The following is a 12,284-nucleotide window of genomic DNA, read 5'->3' as shown; positions in this document are numbered from 1 at the left end:
ATTTTTCTTATCAAAAATCTGTATAAGAATATTTTATTAACAATTTCTTAACCAAATTATAGAACAAAATAAAATTAGATGTAGATAATGCTATAAGTTGAGGAGAAAACTTTCCTTTTTTAAGCCAAACTTTTTACTATTTTGAAACGAAAGTTTGTCAGGCAGGAATTAAACACCTGCATCAAAGTAAATAAAATTCATGTCCTGTTGCATCGTTCATCTGTCATTCTATGATGCAATGAACAGTGTTACTCTGGTGTTTGTGGGAGGCCCTTGAGCGATAGAGAATGACGTCATAAAAATCTCAGTAAACAGGTGATGAGGCCGAGTTAGACCTGTTTGGTTTCCCGCGACAATTCACAAGGATGAGGAAAAAATGAGCTATACTATTCTCGCCAGGGAAAAAAAAAAGATCATAAGAGAAACTAGATCCATTGTGTTGGTCGAACCGACAAAGAAGAGACGCTTACATTCCCTTTTTGATTTCTCATATGAAAACGATTCAGGGGCAAGGGCAGACGATATTTTTAAAAACTTCAAATTATGATTAATTTATTCTGTTGAGAAGTGAACTGAAGTTAAAAAACAATGAAGCGTGAAGATAAAAACAAAAAGAAGCGAAAAGTAAACGATAAAAAAGAAAAATTGAAAATCGTTTGAATATATTTACCACGTTTATGGCAACATTTTAAAAATTCCGTAAAATGGTGAATAATGACTGCATCTTACGTCACGGATGGATGTAGATATTAATGAATGACTGCTCGCAAGAAGATAAAAAATTCATTTGTATTTTTCGTTCACTTTTCAAACATAATTCCTGCCGGTACGTGAACTACATGAAAATGAATGTTCTATCAGATACTGAAAAATAATGCTGGGAAAATTGCATCGCCTTAAAAGGTATTTTTTATTATTATTTTTAATTTATGAAATTGCAAACATGAATGAATACAATGAGATACTTAAGATCACCTTTGTATTGGACTATTACCAATGCAATGTGCTAATACCGATTTCATATATTTCGATTAAAGTTACGTAATTCTAATTATTTATAAATATTTCTCTGACTCCGGTTTATAAATGACATCTCCTATAGTAAAGTATAGGAAAAACATGTGTTTATATATTTTTTAAGAAATATGATAAATTTAACTTCAAAATTTGAAATAATTTATAAATTATTTGTGAAAATAACTTGCAACCCAAAAAGTATTCTGATGTGCCAAAAGTATTCTGTTGTATCAATTTATATATTATTTATTCTAAGATAAATAACTTTATTTGATGAGAAAACAAAAAAATTGTTTTTTCCTAAAGCGATATGAAAAAACACTGGGTCCTGGAAACTGTTTCTTAATCTTCAAAAGCTTATAGGTTAAAAAAAGTGAGAAAAGCTCATTTAAATAAGTTTCTTACATAACATATGAATGAAACATGATTAATGAAATTTTAAAAAATTTTAATATGCTTCTAACTTGAAAGAAAAACACATGAGGTTTATTAAGGTTTAACAATAGAAGACAACAGAATTGATTAAAAAAAGTTGATAAAAGTATTTATTTTGGATCTATGACTTTATGTGTTACAAATTTATTTAGACTTCATAGTATTGTGCTTAATTTATACTTGTACCCATAATTTATACTTATAAACTTCATATTACTTCATTACTCTCAATTTGTAGTTAGTGCATAGTGAAAAAACTAATTTTGATAAATTTCTAGTGCTAAGTATAAACGAAGCATGATTGATTAAATAACAAATTAAATACTTTTTACCTATTTCTTGCATTAAATAAAAATAATCTAGTTTTCTCAAGTTTTAATATTCGAAAATAGTCGTAACTTAATCAAAAAAAGTACATCTAAGGTTCATATATTATAAGCTTATGGGACTTTAAGCTTGTTTATACATTTTAATTTTTTGCTTTCATAAACTTCGGATGACTTTATTTTATTTTTAATTTATAAGTTTATTTGTTGTGCACAATGTGAAAGCTAATTTAGATAGATTTCTTAGAAAAAGATAAAGTATGATTTATGAAATTACTAATAGAATATTTTAGTAGATTTCTTACATTAAATATAAATGTTTTAGTTTTCTCATATTTTAACATTTAATTTGTTCAAAAAGTTCATAAAAGTATTTATTTTCAATCTACAAGTTTATATGTTTTCATTACTTTAAATTTTACTTATACGTTTTACTCTTTACTATTATAAACTTTATACGTTGCGCAAAGTGTGAAGGCTCATTTAGATAAATTTCTCAAGAAAAGTGAATGAATCATCATGAATTAAAAAATAACATAGTTCTTACATTAAATAGAAATACATTAGTATTCCCATGCTTTAATGTTTGAAACACTGGCTTTACTTGATTTAAAAAAAATTAAAAATTAAAGTATTAATTTTTAAACAAATTGTATTACAATATAAATATTTACCTTGAACACTTAACAACATTCAGTTCCAAATTAATGAACAATTAATTCAGTTCCAAATAATGTTAATTTTCCAAATTAATGAAAACTGCGGACCAGAGCTCCATAACACCAAACTTCCAAGTATTAATTTTTAACTATTGTTTGTATTACAATTTAAATTTTTACTTTGAATACTTAGCAAAATTTGGTAATTATCTTCTAAATTTATAAAAACTAGGACCAAAGCTCTAAGCATTAATTTTTTGACTTCATGTAAAAATCATGTTAATAATTATTTGAGTTCACATTTATATTCGTATCGCTTATAGTATTCAGTTTTATAGTTGATTTAATTATTAAAAGTTTATAATTAATTATTAAAGATTTATAATTATTAAAGGTTTATAATTAATTAAATATGAATAAAAAGTGACAAGAGACAGCTTTATTATTCATTGCAAAATCGTATAGTTTGAAAAGTCTTAGAAAAAGAATTAATTAAATATTGATTATAATGAAAATGGTTTATATGACTTTTGAGATAAATGGAATTTCACCAGGAAGAAAAAATTCTGGAAAAATTACCGTAAAGTATAATAATGACATTTTGATTTAAAAAAAATAAAAATGGTAATTCTGTTAAATAAAACCAAAATATACGGTATTTAAACCATTTATATGGTAATTTTTCCTTTAATATGGTAGCGGTTAATCGGAAATTTCGGTTTTCAAAATTTTAATTATTATTACCGCACATTTAATGAAAATACGAAACGAAAAAACAATATTAACCGAATAATTAATTTTTATGCCATGCTCTAGGTACCATTCAATACCTAATTTTATCACACATTATCTATCCATATTTTATTAATAATTTCATTAAAATAATTGCTGAAGTTGGTATTCCTATAGAGCCAGAAACAAGGTAAATTTGACGATATAATTACCACACATACCATATAATTATTACACATTTAATACAATTATAAAACTGAAAAGCAATTCTAACCGAATAAATGGTTTTTATGCCATGCGCTAAAGTACCATAAAATTACCTAATTTTATCACATATTATTTAACCATTTTTAAATATTAATTTTATTGAAATCAATACCAAAGCATTGCAGTATAAATTACTGAGCGTTGTGGTATTCTCATATTTTGGTAGTTCTGATGATACTTATTTTTTCTTAATGCTGAAAGTAAATAAGGAGGTTTATAAAAGAATTTGCAAATGTAAACATAAAATATTTTTAGTCATTTTGTTCTTAAAATCCTGAGTACTGCATGGCCAGAAAAAAAAATATCGAATACGAAATTTTCTCACTACAAATTTTTGTTCTGTACCTTTTGGCTTACTTTTCCCGACACTAAGACCATTTTCTTATGAATTTGTAAAACAATAAATAAAATTTCAATGCGTTGCACGCATTATCTGTGGGAAAATAATGGCAATTTTCTGACAAAATTAATTATTAAATGAATAATAATAAGTCTTTACTGAAATTAAAAATGTCAGTGAATAAAAGTTTATGCATTTTTCAGAATAAATAAATACATAAATTTTGACAGCCAAAATTCAAATCTTTAAGAGTGTATACCGATGCTCTCATATTAGAAAGTTTTCTACAAGCATTTTTGAAATAAAACGTCGCAAAAATACTTTGATAATAGTTTAGTTCACAAAGAAATATTAATTATTTTTTAAGGTACGTTCATTTTTTAATGTAAGGTATACTTGTTAGGTTATACTTGTATATCGAAAAAAAAAAATTCAGACAATTTCATTCATAACAATTCTTGAGATAAGTATTTTAAAACCAATGTAATATTTTTTTCCATACATTATTATTATTTTGAATGAAGTATGAGTATCTTATTAATAAAATCTTTTAGATAAAGATTAAATTTATTAAAAAAAAAGCTAAATAATTAAAAGCTTAAACTTATCTACTTTTATGCAAAAATTACAGAATTGGAGCAATTTTATATAACATACATACATTTTTCATTAAATTTAAATTTCGTTAGTTTAAATTAAAAATGGAAACAATGCCAAACAAATTTTTTTTTGGAATAGATTAATTCTTAGTAGATTCCAACGTTAACTTTATTAACTTTTCGAGTTTTCAATTTAATAATTACACAAAATGCATACACTTTCAGTTATTTATTTTCTTTCATGATTTTTGATAAGCTGTTCAGATATATATATATATATATATATATATGAAAATGAAGATGAAACAAAGGAAAATTACAGACATGAAAANACACATATATATATATATATATATTAAATGATAAGATTTAGATAAATTTACAAGAGATCATTGAAAAAAAATTACGCTGTTGACTATTACATAGTAAAATAGAATTGAAATAGAATTTTAAAAGAAAAAACAGTTTCATTGTTACAAATTTATTACTTAATTGTAATAAAATTATGCAATTATGGTTGAAACTGGACAAAATCAAGATTTAGTTATAAATTTATGATTTAATCTACTACTGTTTCGTTATGAATCAAAATTAAGATATGATTTGAATCTGACCAGCATACTTTTTAAATTTGTTTTCTTATAAATCAGTAAAGTTGAATTAACTGACAACAATTTGTTGAATAATAATGCAATACTAGATATTTCCTTAATACTAACCCTAATATCCCTTACTACAATTTTATATTTCCTTAATACTATCTCGTGTAGTATTTTGTACAAAAATAACGAAATAATATCTTTATCGTCTTAGAAAGATTTATGAATGGTAATGTATCAAAATCAATTGTAGGTAAAACTATTAGTTTTTGCAGACATACACAAAGACAAATATTATTAATAATAATAAAATAAAAAAATATGTGCACACTTAATTCAAAAATTATGTTGTGTGTCTGTTAAAATTTGTTTAAAACTTAGGTGTCAAATTAGGAGCATATGTTTTTGTATAATTCAACTTATTTTATCAGTTAAGCATAACATAATATCAAAGCCGCGTGTAGTTTTAGCGATTTTATAGCTTCCTTTATCGATACAGAGTTCGATGTGTTTTTTTTAAAAACAAAATGCATAAATACTCGTATTAGTGCATAAATACCTTAGAGTGTACAATTAATATGTATAATTGTTATTAAAGAATTATCAAATATTCGTCAAAAACCAGAACTGCTAAATTGTAAATTGTCATTCTTCTCAATTAATGAGAGATTTCATTTTTTTAAAGTCACTCTTTAAATAAGTTATAGTTTGAACTTCTGCTTAATTTTTGATATCCTGTTTAACTTGTCCCCATCTAGGTTGTTTTTTAAGAATTTTGAATACCTTAAAAGCATTGCTTTGAAACTATTAAAATTGTCTCTTTTGTGCAATTTGGCATATAAATGCTTTGTAATTTGTATAGATGTGAGGAGAGAATGTTTAAACAATTTGGAGTTCGTGGCCCAAACATTTTGCGTCAAAAATTTCCTTTCGTATGGAACAAAAATTTTCTATATATAAGTTTTTTCTTCTGTGTAAAATTGAAAAACGATAGCTCTAAACAGAATAAAAACACACTTTTATCTCCAATTTCTGAAACAATCACCCTGATTTAGGTTTGGGATTAAGAATAAGAATTTTTAGAAACAAATCAACGTATGAGTTCCTCCCTATTTTATGAGACCATAATAGAGGTTTGGGAATTAGTAGGGATTACTTGGTAGCATACAATCGAATGAAACTTACAATGAAAGTCTAAAATCAGTCAGCGGAACACGAAGAAGGTATGTGTCCTTCGAAGTTATTGTTCTTCACCCCATAGTCTCACGATCTTTGGTATATTTGCGACCTTTGGTCCCAAGAATCCATTAAGGTTTGTGACAACAGTTTATCAAGGGTTGTGAACCATAAAAAACCTCAGTGAGCTTTTGTTATAATTACTACGAAGAAGAATATAACATATTTTAATGTAGTAGGGAGGGCTGTTTCCAAGAAGATTATCAGTTCATTAAATACGTCGTCATGACTGTCGCATTTGTTCTCAAGTTCTTTTCTTAACAATTGTATTTTTTTTCTACTATCTTCGTCAGTTAGATTTTGTATACTGCTGCATATTAAAGAGCTAAAAAAATTGAAGTACTAGCAATATTAGACATCGCAAGTAAATAATTTTTAAAGCACACGGAGAAAAAAATTCTGGTAAAATTACCGTACTGTATGATAATGACAAAAGAAACAAAGCCCTAATTCTGTCGTAAAAAAAAACCTTAATTCGGTTTAGTAAAGCCAATTTATGTGGTATTTAAACCATTCATTTGCTAATTTTTCCTTTCATTTAGTAACGGCTTACTGGAAATTGTTATTTTCAAAATAATAGTTCTTATGACCACAGATTTAGTAAAAAAAAGAAAGAAAAAAAGTATGTTTAACTAAACAGTTTTTCTGCCTTGCTCTAAGGTTTCATGATGAAATTATCAAATTTAACCACATTTTCCAATTTTTATCACGCATTATAAAACCACATTTTATCGTTAATTTTACCAAAATCATTACCAAAGACCTTGGGTAAAAATTAATGAGCTTCTTGGTGTTTCAATTGAGCGAGAAATGCGGTAAATTTTACCATAATCTGGTAGTTTTTAGCATGCTTTCTTTTAAGTGCGGTAAAGAAAAAGTAAGATGTGGTCTTCTTTTGTGAGCTATAGATATTTAGCAGTTTCACAGAAAAATTTGCCATGCCGCTGACATTGCTTTTTATTTCCTGGCTTGTTCCTCTTTAGATATTTGAAAAGCTATAGAAATTGTGATATTCCTCCTCATAATTTACTGTTTTTATTACTCCATTGACAAAGCAACTTACTATCTGTCATTTGTTTATTTAGAAAGTTACAGAAGTTGAGCCATTCTTTGGTTTTATTATTCCACACAGACATTGTGTTTTATTTATTCAGCTCAGCTTTTCTTACATTTTTCATTTTTGTAAATCATGTCTAATTTAATTTTTCCTACTAAATTTTGTTTTACCATGCCACTAACGTATTTTCTTACTGTCTGCACTGAGGAAAAAAGTATGGTCAAAGCTCAAAGCTACTAGAATAGAGAAAAATTTTAACATGTTTCTGACTCAATGGGGACTCAAAAAATCTCGGTAATTTTTACCGAAGCGAGTAGGTAATTATTTTTTTAAAATTAACAATAAAATATGGTTTTATATTATATGATAAAATTTGGAAGATGTGATAAAATGTTATAATTTTATTATAATACCCAAGAGCATGACAAACAATCCATTTTATTCTGTGAAATTTACTGCACGGATTTTTTTTCTGAAAGAAATTACCGAATGAATGGTTTAAATACCGTATTTTTAGGTTACATTAACCAGGATTATGTTTTTTTTTTCTGAAAGAAATTACCGAATGAATGGTTTAAATACCGTATATTTAGGTTATATTAACCAGAATTATGTTTTTTTTTTTCTTACCAGAAATGTCATTACCATTAGTACAGTAGTTTTACCAAAATCTTTTTCTCCATGTAATCTATGATAAAGTAATTTTTAATTTCTCGTGACTTAATATTTTTCCTAAGATAAACGTCTCAATTGAAGATAAAAATCAAAAATGAATAAACTCATGTGTTTCTTTCTGTTTTCTTTCTGAAGCATATAATTTAGTCATATTAAAGAAGGACGTGTGTTTCAGTCATATAAGAATTATTATACATATATCAATTTAACTTCAAAAACAACCATTGTTAATTTTTAGTAAAATACCAGGCCCTATCTCACATCAACAAGGACAATCAATATCAAGCGTGGGACGAAAATATGTAAAATATCTTTTTTAAAAATTTAGTTTAAAGCACTTTAAAGAATTGATATGAGTTTATCTGGCATTAAGGGGACAAAATTATCCTTTGATATCGATCATTAGAGTGCACTGAAAAATATTTTTAAAAAAATTACAATCAAAAGTTCCGGTACTCAGGATGCCGGTACTTTCTACCTTAAATTCCATGCTCACCGGAACATTTTGCGGAACAAAAAATCTGATATACCCTGATTTTTGCAGTAATAATTACTGTTATATCATTTAATCACTCTAATTAAATAAATATTATAGTGAAAATTACGGTATAATATTTTACGGATTTTACGGGAAATGCACCCAAACTGCCGGTACTTTGAACAGTAATTTGATCCGAATTTTTTTACAGTGCAGGATCTCTGTGGAATATATCTGTATCAAATTACGTCAACTACTATTCTTTATATAAAATTTTTGTGAAAAATATTGTTATTTTGGGTTGTTAAGAGATGGGTTAAAAATTTAAGTAATGGTGCAGTTAAAATGGAGTTTTAGTTTTTTTTTCTTCAAAAGTTTATGTTACTTTTAAAATATATTAAATTGCAAATCATTTGAAAAAATATCAAGAGAAAAGAAGGTGACTGGTCTCATTGATAACGATGCCATTTAGAGGAAGAGAAATTCGAAATAGATATCTTTGAATAGAGCCTAAAATGCCCCTAAATATTTATATGATATAATTTATATGATAGATTTATAAGTAAAGATTTATGCCTACTTAAAAATATTGTGTATACAAAGTGTTCATGAAAGTTAGAAATTCATAGCAATATGATGTATCCTATTTTAAATTGTTCGAGCTCCTAATGCTTCCACCAATAGTATTTTGAAAGTAAAACTACACCAGATTTGGCGAACAGCCGATCTTAATCCTATTGAGATTGAATACATCTTGGATGATGATCTAAATACTCTGTTTGTTATGGTGATATGTTTACACCTCCTTATTCCACTTTCTTTTGTAACTGATGCATATTATCAGAAATACTTTCTTTCAGACTCAAAGATTATCATTGCATTTTTTTTTAAAGCATGATAAAAGTTTTAGTGGAGTGGAACAAATACTGCTTAATATCACCTTTCGGATAAGAAGGATTTTCTACACACCAACGCATTTTCCGAATAAAAAAACGAATGATGTCCCCTTTTGTATGAATAAAGGTAGATGAATAATTATAAAAGAAAAAAAAATAAAATTACAAAATTGCATTTTTTAAGTTGTCTAAAGGATGAAATAAGTTATAAGTTAAAAATAGGAGGAAATAATTTCAGGTTTGTCCCACTAAATATGAAAAACATATCGTAGGACCCATCAATTATGAAAGGCATGGGATGGATTTTCAGTGATGATAAAAATTTATTATGAAAGTGATGAATTTAGGAAATGATTGAATCGAATTTTCACATGCTAGGACTGAAATATGTTAATTAATTAGTGCAGACGATATTTTAAGTTACGGAATCAGATACGAAAACGTATTTTCTCTGAACAAACCTGTTTTTTTTTTTTTACTGATCCGAATTTCTGAACCCCAAAAATTAGGGGTAGCTGCAATCTGGAAGATATGTTTCCAATAGTTTGGTCCTGTTAATGTTAATTTTACTTTCTTCATATTTAGCCATATCTCGTAAACTTTTCAACTGAATTGAAAGCATTGTTTTTTCATACAATTATAAAATTCGTTTATCCGAAGATCGAATTTTAAACATCTCACTTTTTTAAAATTCAATTTCTCAGAAACTATTCGACCGATTTCGTTCAAGTTTTGTGTTTTGCCTTGTAAAATTACGTGTTTTTAAAATAATTCAGAAATTTGTCTTTCTAACAATTCGAAATTTTTTCGATTATTTTTAAATAAAGAAAAATTAAAATATCAAATAATGACTTAAAATTATTTTTTGCATGGGATTATTTTTGAATAAACGAATAGTATAATTGCGTGCAAAATTTTTCAATTCATTTAAAAGTTATTTAGATATGATTAAAAACGCAAAAAGTAACATATTTAACCCTTTTTATCTAAACGCCTCTGATTTGGAAAAAAAAATTGCAAATATATTAGAATACATTATTTTAAACCCATAAATAATTAAAAAAAATTACATTATAAAATTAACTGATTTTAGTGGCACAAAAGCTGCATGCATCTGTACTGTGCCCAATACAAAATTATTAAGGTCTGAAACAAATAAATCCAAAAAGTTTAAGGAATTTTTTTCTTGTGAATTTTCTTAAAAGTTGCAAAAACCCTAATTATGTGGAGCATTAATCATTCAAATTACCCGAATCAAATGTTAAAGCAAACTGTTTTAATGCGTAAGAAATCATTTTAAGGTACTTGGAATTCTCATTTTTATAAAAAAAAAAATTGCCAGAAACTAAATACAAAATTTTTTTTTGTATAATTCCTAATTACTTTTTTTATGATTATAATTTAAACTATTAAATATTTTATTTTGATTTTAAAATTTAATATAGATATCATTTTTACCTTTATTAATTTTTATACCAGCACATTTGTTTTCCAGTTTTTGTCAAATAAAGACGTTTTAATTTCATGAAGAAATTTCTGTAAAACAATAACAAGTCAGAAGAAAAAAAATATATATAAAATGTGTTTCAGAATTTCTTTAAAAAATTAAAAATTTGCTTCATCGTTTTAATATTTATAATTTTGATGCTTTGACATTGAATCGAAATTAAATCTTAATTAGGGAAATTTTCATGAGTCGTTTTTAAACTTAAGTTGAGAGACTAATTACCTAATAATAACACTAGTTTAAAGATATTTTTTATTTTTCATTTGTTAAAATTCTTAAAACCTAATTTTACAATAAGTATATAATAAAAAAATTAATTTAACATTATAAAAAAAACATGTTGCTTGGTGCATTGTTATTAAGATAAATTTCCAAATTGCATACATAAAAGATGTGGCTTGTCATTCATTGTCTCAACACTCTTCACATCATGTATCAAACAATTGCTATAGAAATCACAATCCAGCATCATATTTTTAACCTAAGCAATGAATAAAATCTATACAAAGTATATTATTGGATGACCTAAAAATAGAAACATCACCATAGATCACAATGAATTTGCTTCGCCCATAGCGGTGTCCTCTCTATAATTTATATATCCAGTCTCCTCACGTTCAACCTGTTGAATTGTATTCCATTTTTCTAGACCAACCCTTCAAGGAATATTTTCTTGCTCAATAGCAGTTATGATAAACGAAAGGTCTTTCTTTTCTTGTCAGGGCTATTCAATATCATACTTGGGTGAAATACTTAGCTTCAATTTCACGTGCGGTAAAAGTTTTAATTACTTTAAAAGTACAATGAAGAGAACTCAAATATAGATTTTTATCAGTATAATAAGTTCTAATTAATGTTTCTTATTATTATTAGTAGAAAAAAAGAGGTTAGTTGTGATTTTTTGTTTAGATTAGTTTGTTGGTTGTCTGGATCGTTTTTTCGGTTTCTATTGTTAGTGCAGTCTTCGTTTTGGCAAAGAAGGTTGTCGTCTGCGTCAGACGTTGAGACACATTTAAAAAATTTACTAATATAATATTTTGCTATTTTAAATAATTGTAGTAGTATTAGTTGACATATTATACTTATTTTTAAAATTAATGCTAAAACTAGCTAAAAACTACAATAAATGTGATATTTTTCGTGAGTAAGTAGTTTTCTACCTTTCTTTTATTTGCTTCATAGACTTCAACTTTTTTTTGTAAAATTTAGTGTTCTGTTCGCTGCTTCAATCCATATTATCTTTATCAAGGGGTCTGTTTAGAAGAAATTTGGGTCCATTAACGGACCCTTCACAAAATATCTTTTTATAAAAACGGACCCTTCACAAAAGTAATTTATCTCTTAATCGAACCCTTCACAAATTTGTTTGTCTTCATTATTGTTTTGTTAATCGAATAAACCCTTCCCGGGAGGTGGGGAAGAAAGATGGTATGAGACAAGCTAAGTTTCCTTAAGTTTAAA

At 26.3% G+C, this 12,284-nt stretch overlaps 1 protein-coding gene across 1 annotated transcript in view; it reads left to right on the top strand.

Annotated features, from left to right (window-relative positions):
- Positions 1–337: 337 nt before the first annotated feature.
- The window catches only part of LOC107451386 (uncharacterized), a 36,902-nt gene continuing 24,955 nt past the window's right edge, over positions 338–12,284 (top strand). Inside the window, exon 1 of the mRNA XM_016067455.4 lies at positions 338–903. The gene's annotated coding sequence lies outside the window, so the exon portion shown is untranslated. The remainder of the gene's footprint in view (positions 904–12,284) is intronic.

Source organism: Parasteatoda tepidariorum, chromosome 1 (genome assembly GCF_043381705.1).
Source record: "Parasteatoda tepidariorum isolate YZ-2023 chromosome 1, CAS_Ptep_4.0, whole genome shotgun sequence".
NCBI lineage: Eukaryota > Metazoa > Arthropoda > Arachnida > Araneae > Theridiidae > Parasteatoda > Parasteatoda tepidariorum.
The sequence above is the reverse complement of the archived record's forward strand: the minus strand, read 5'-3'. Positions and strand labels throughout refer to the sequence as shown.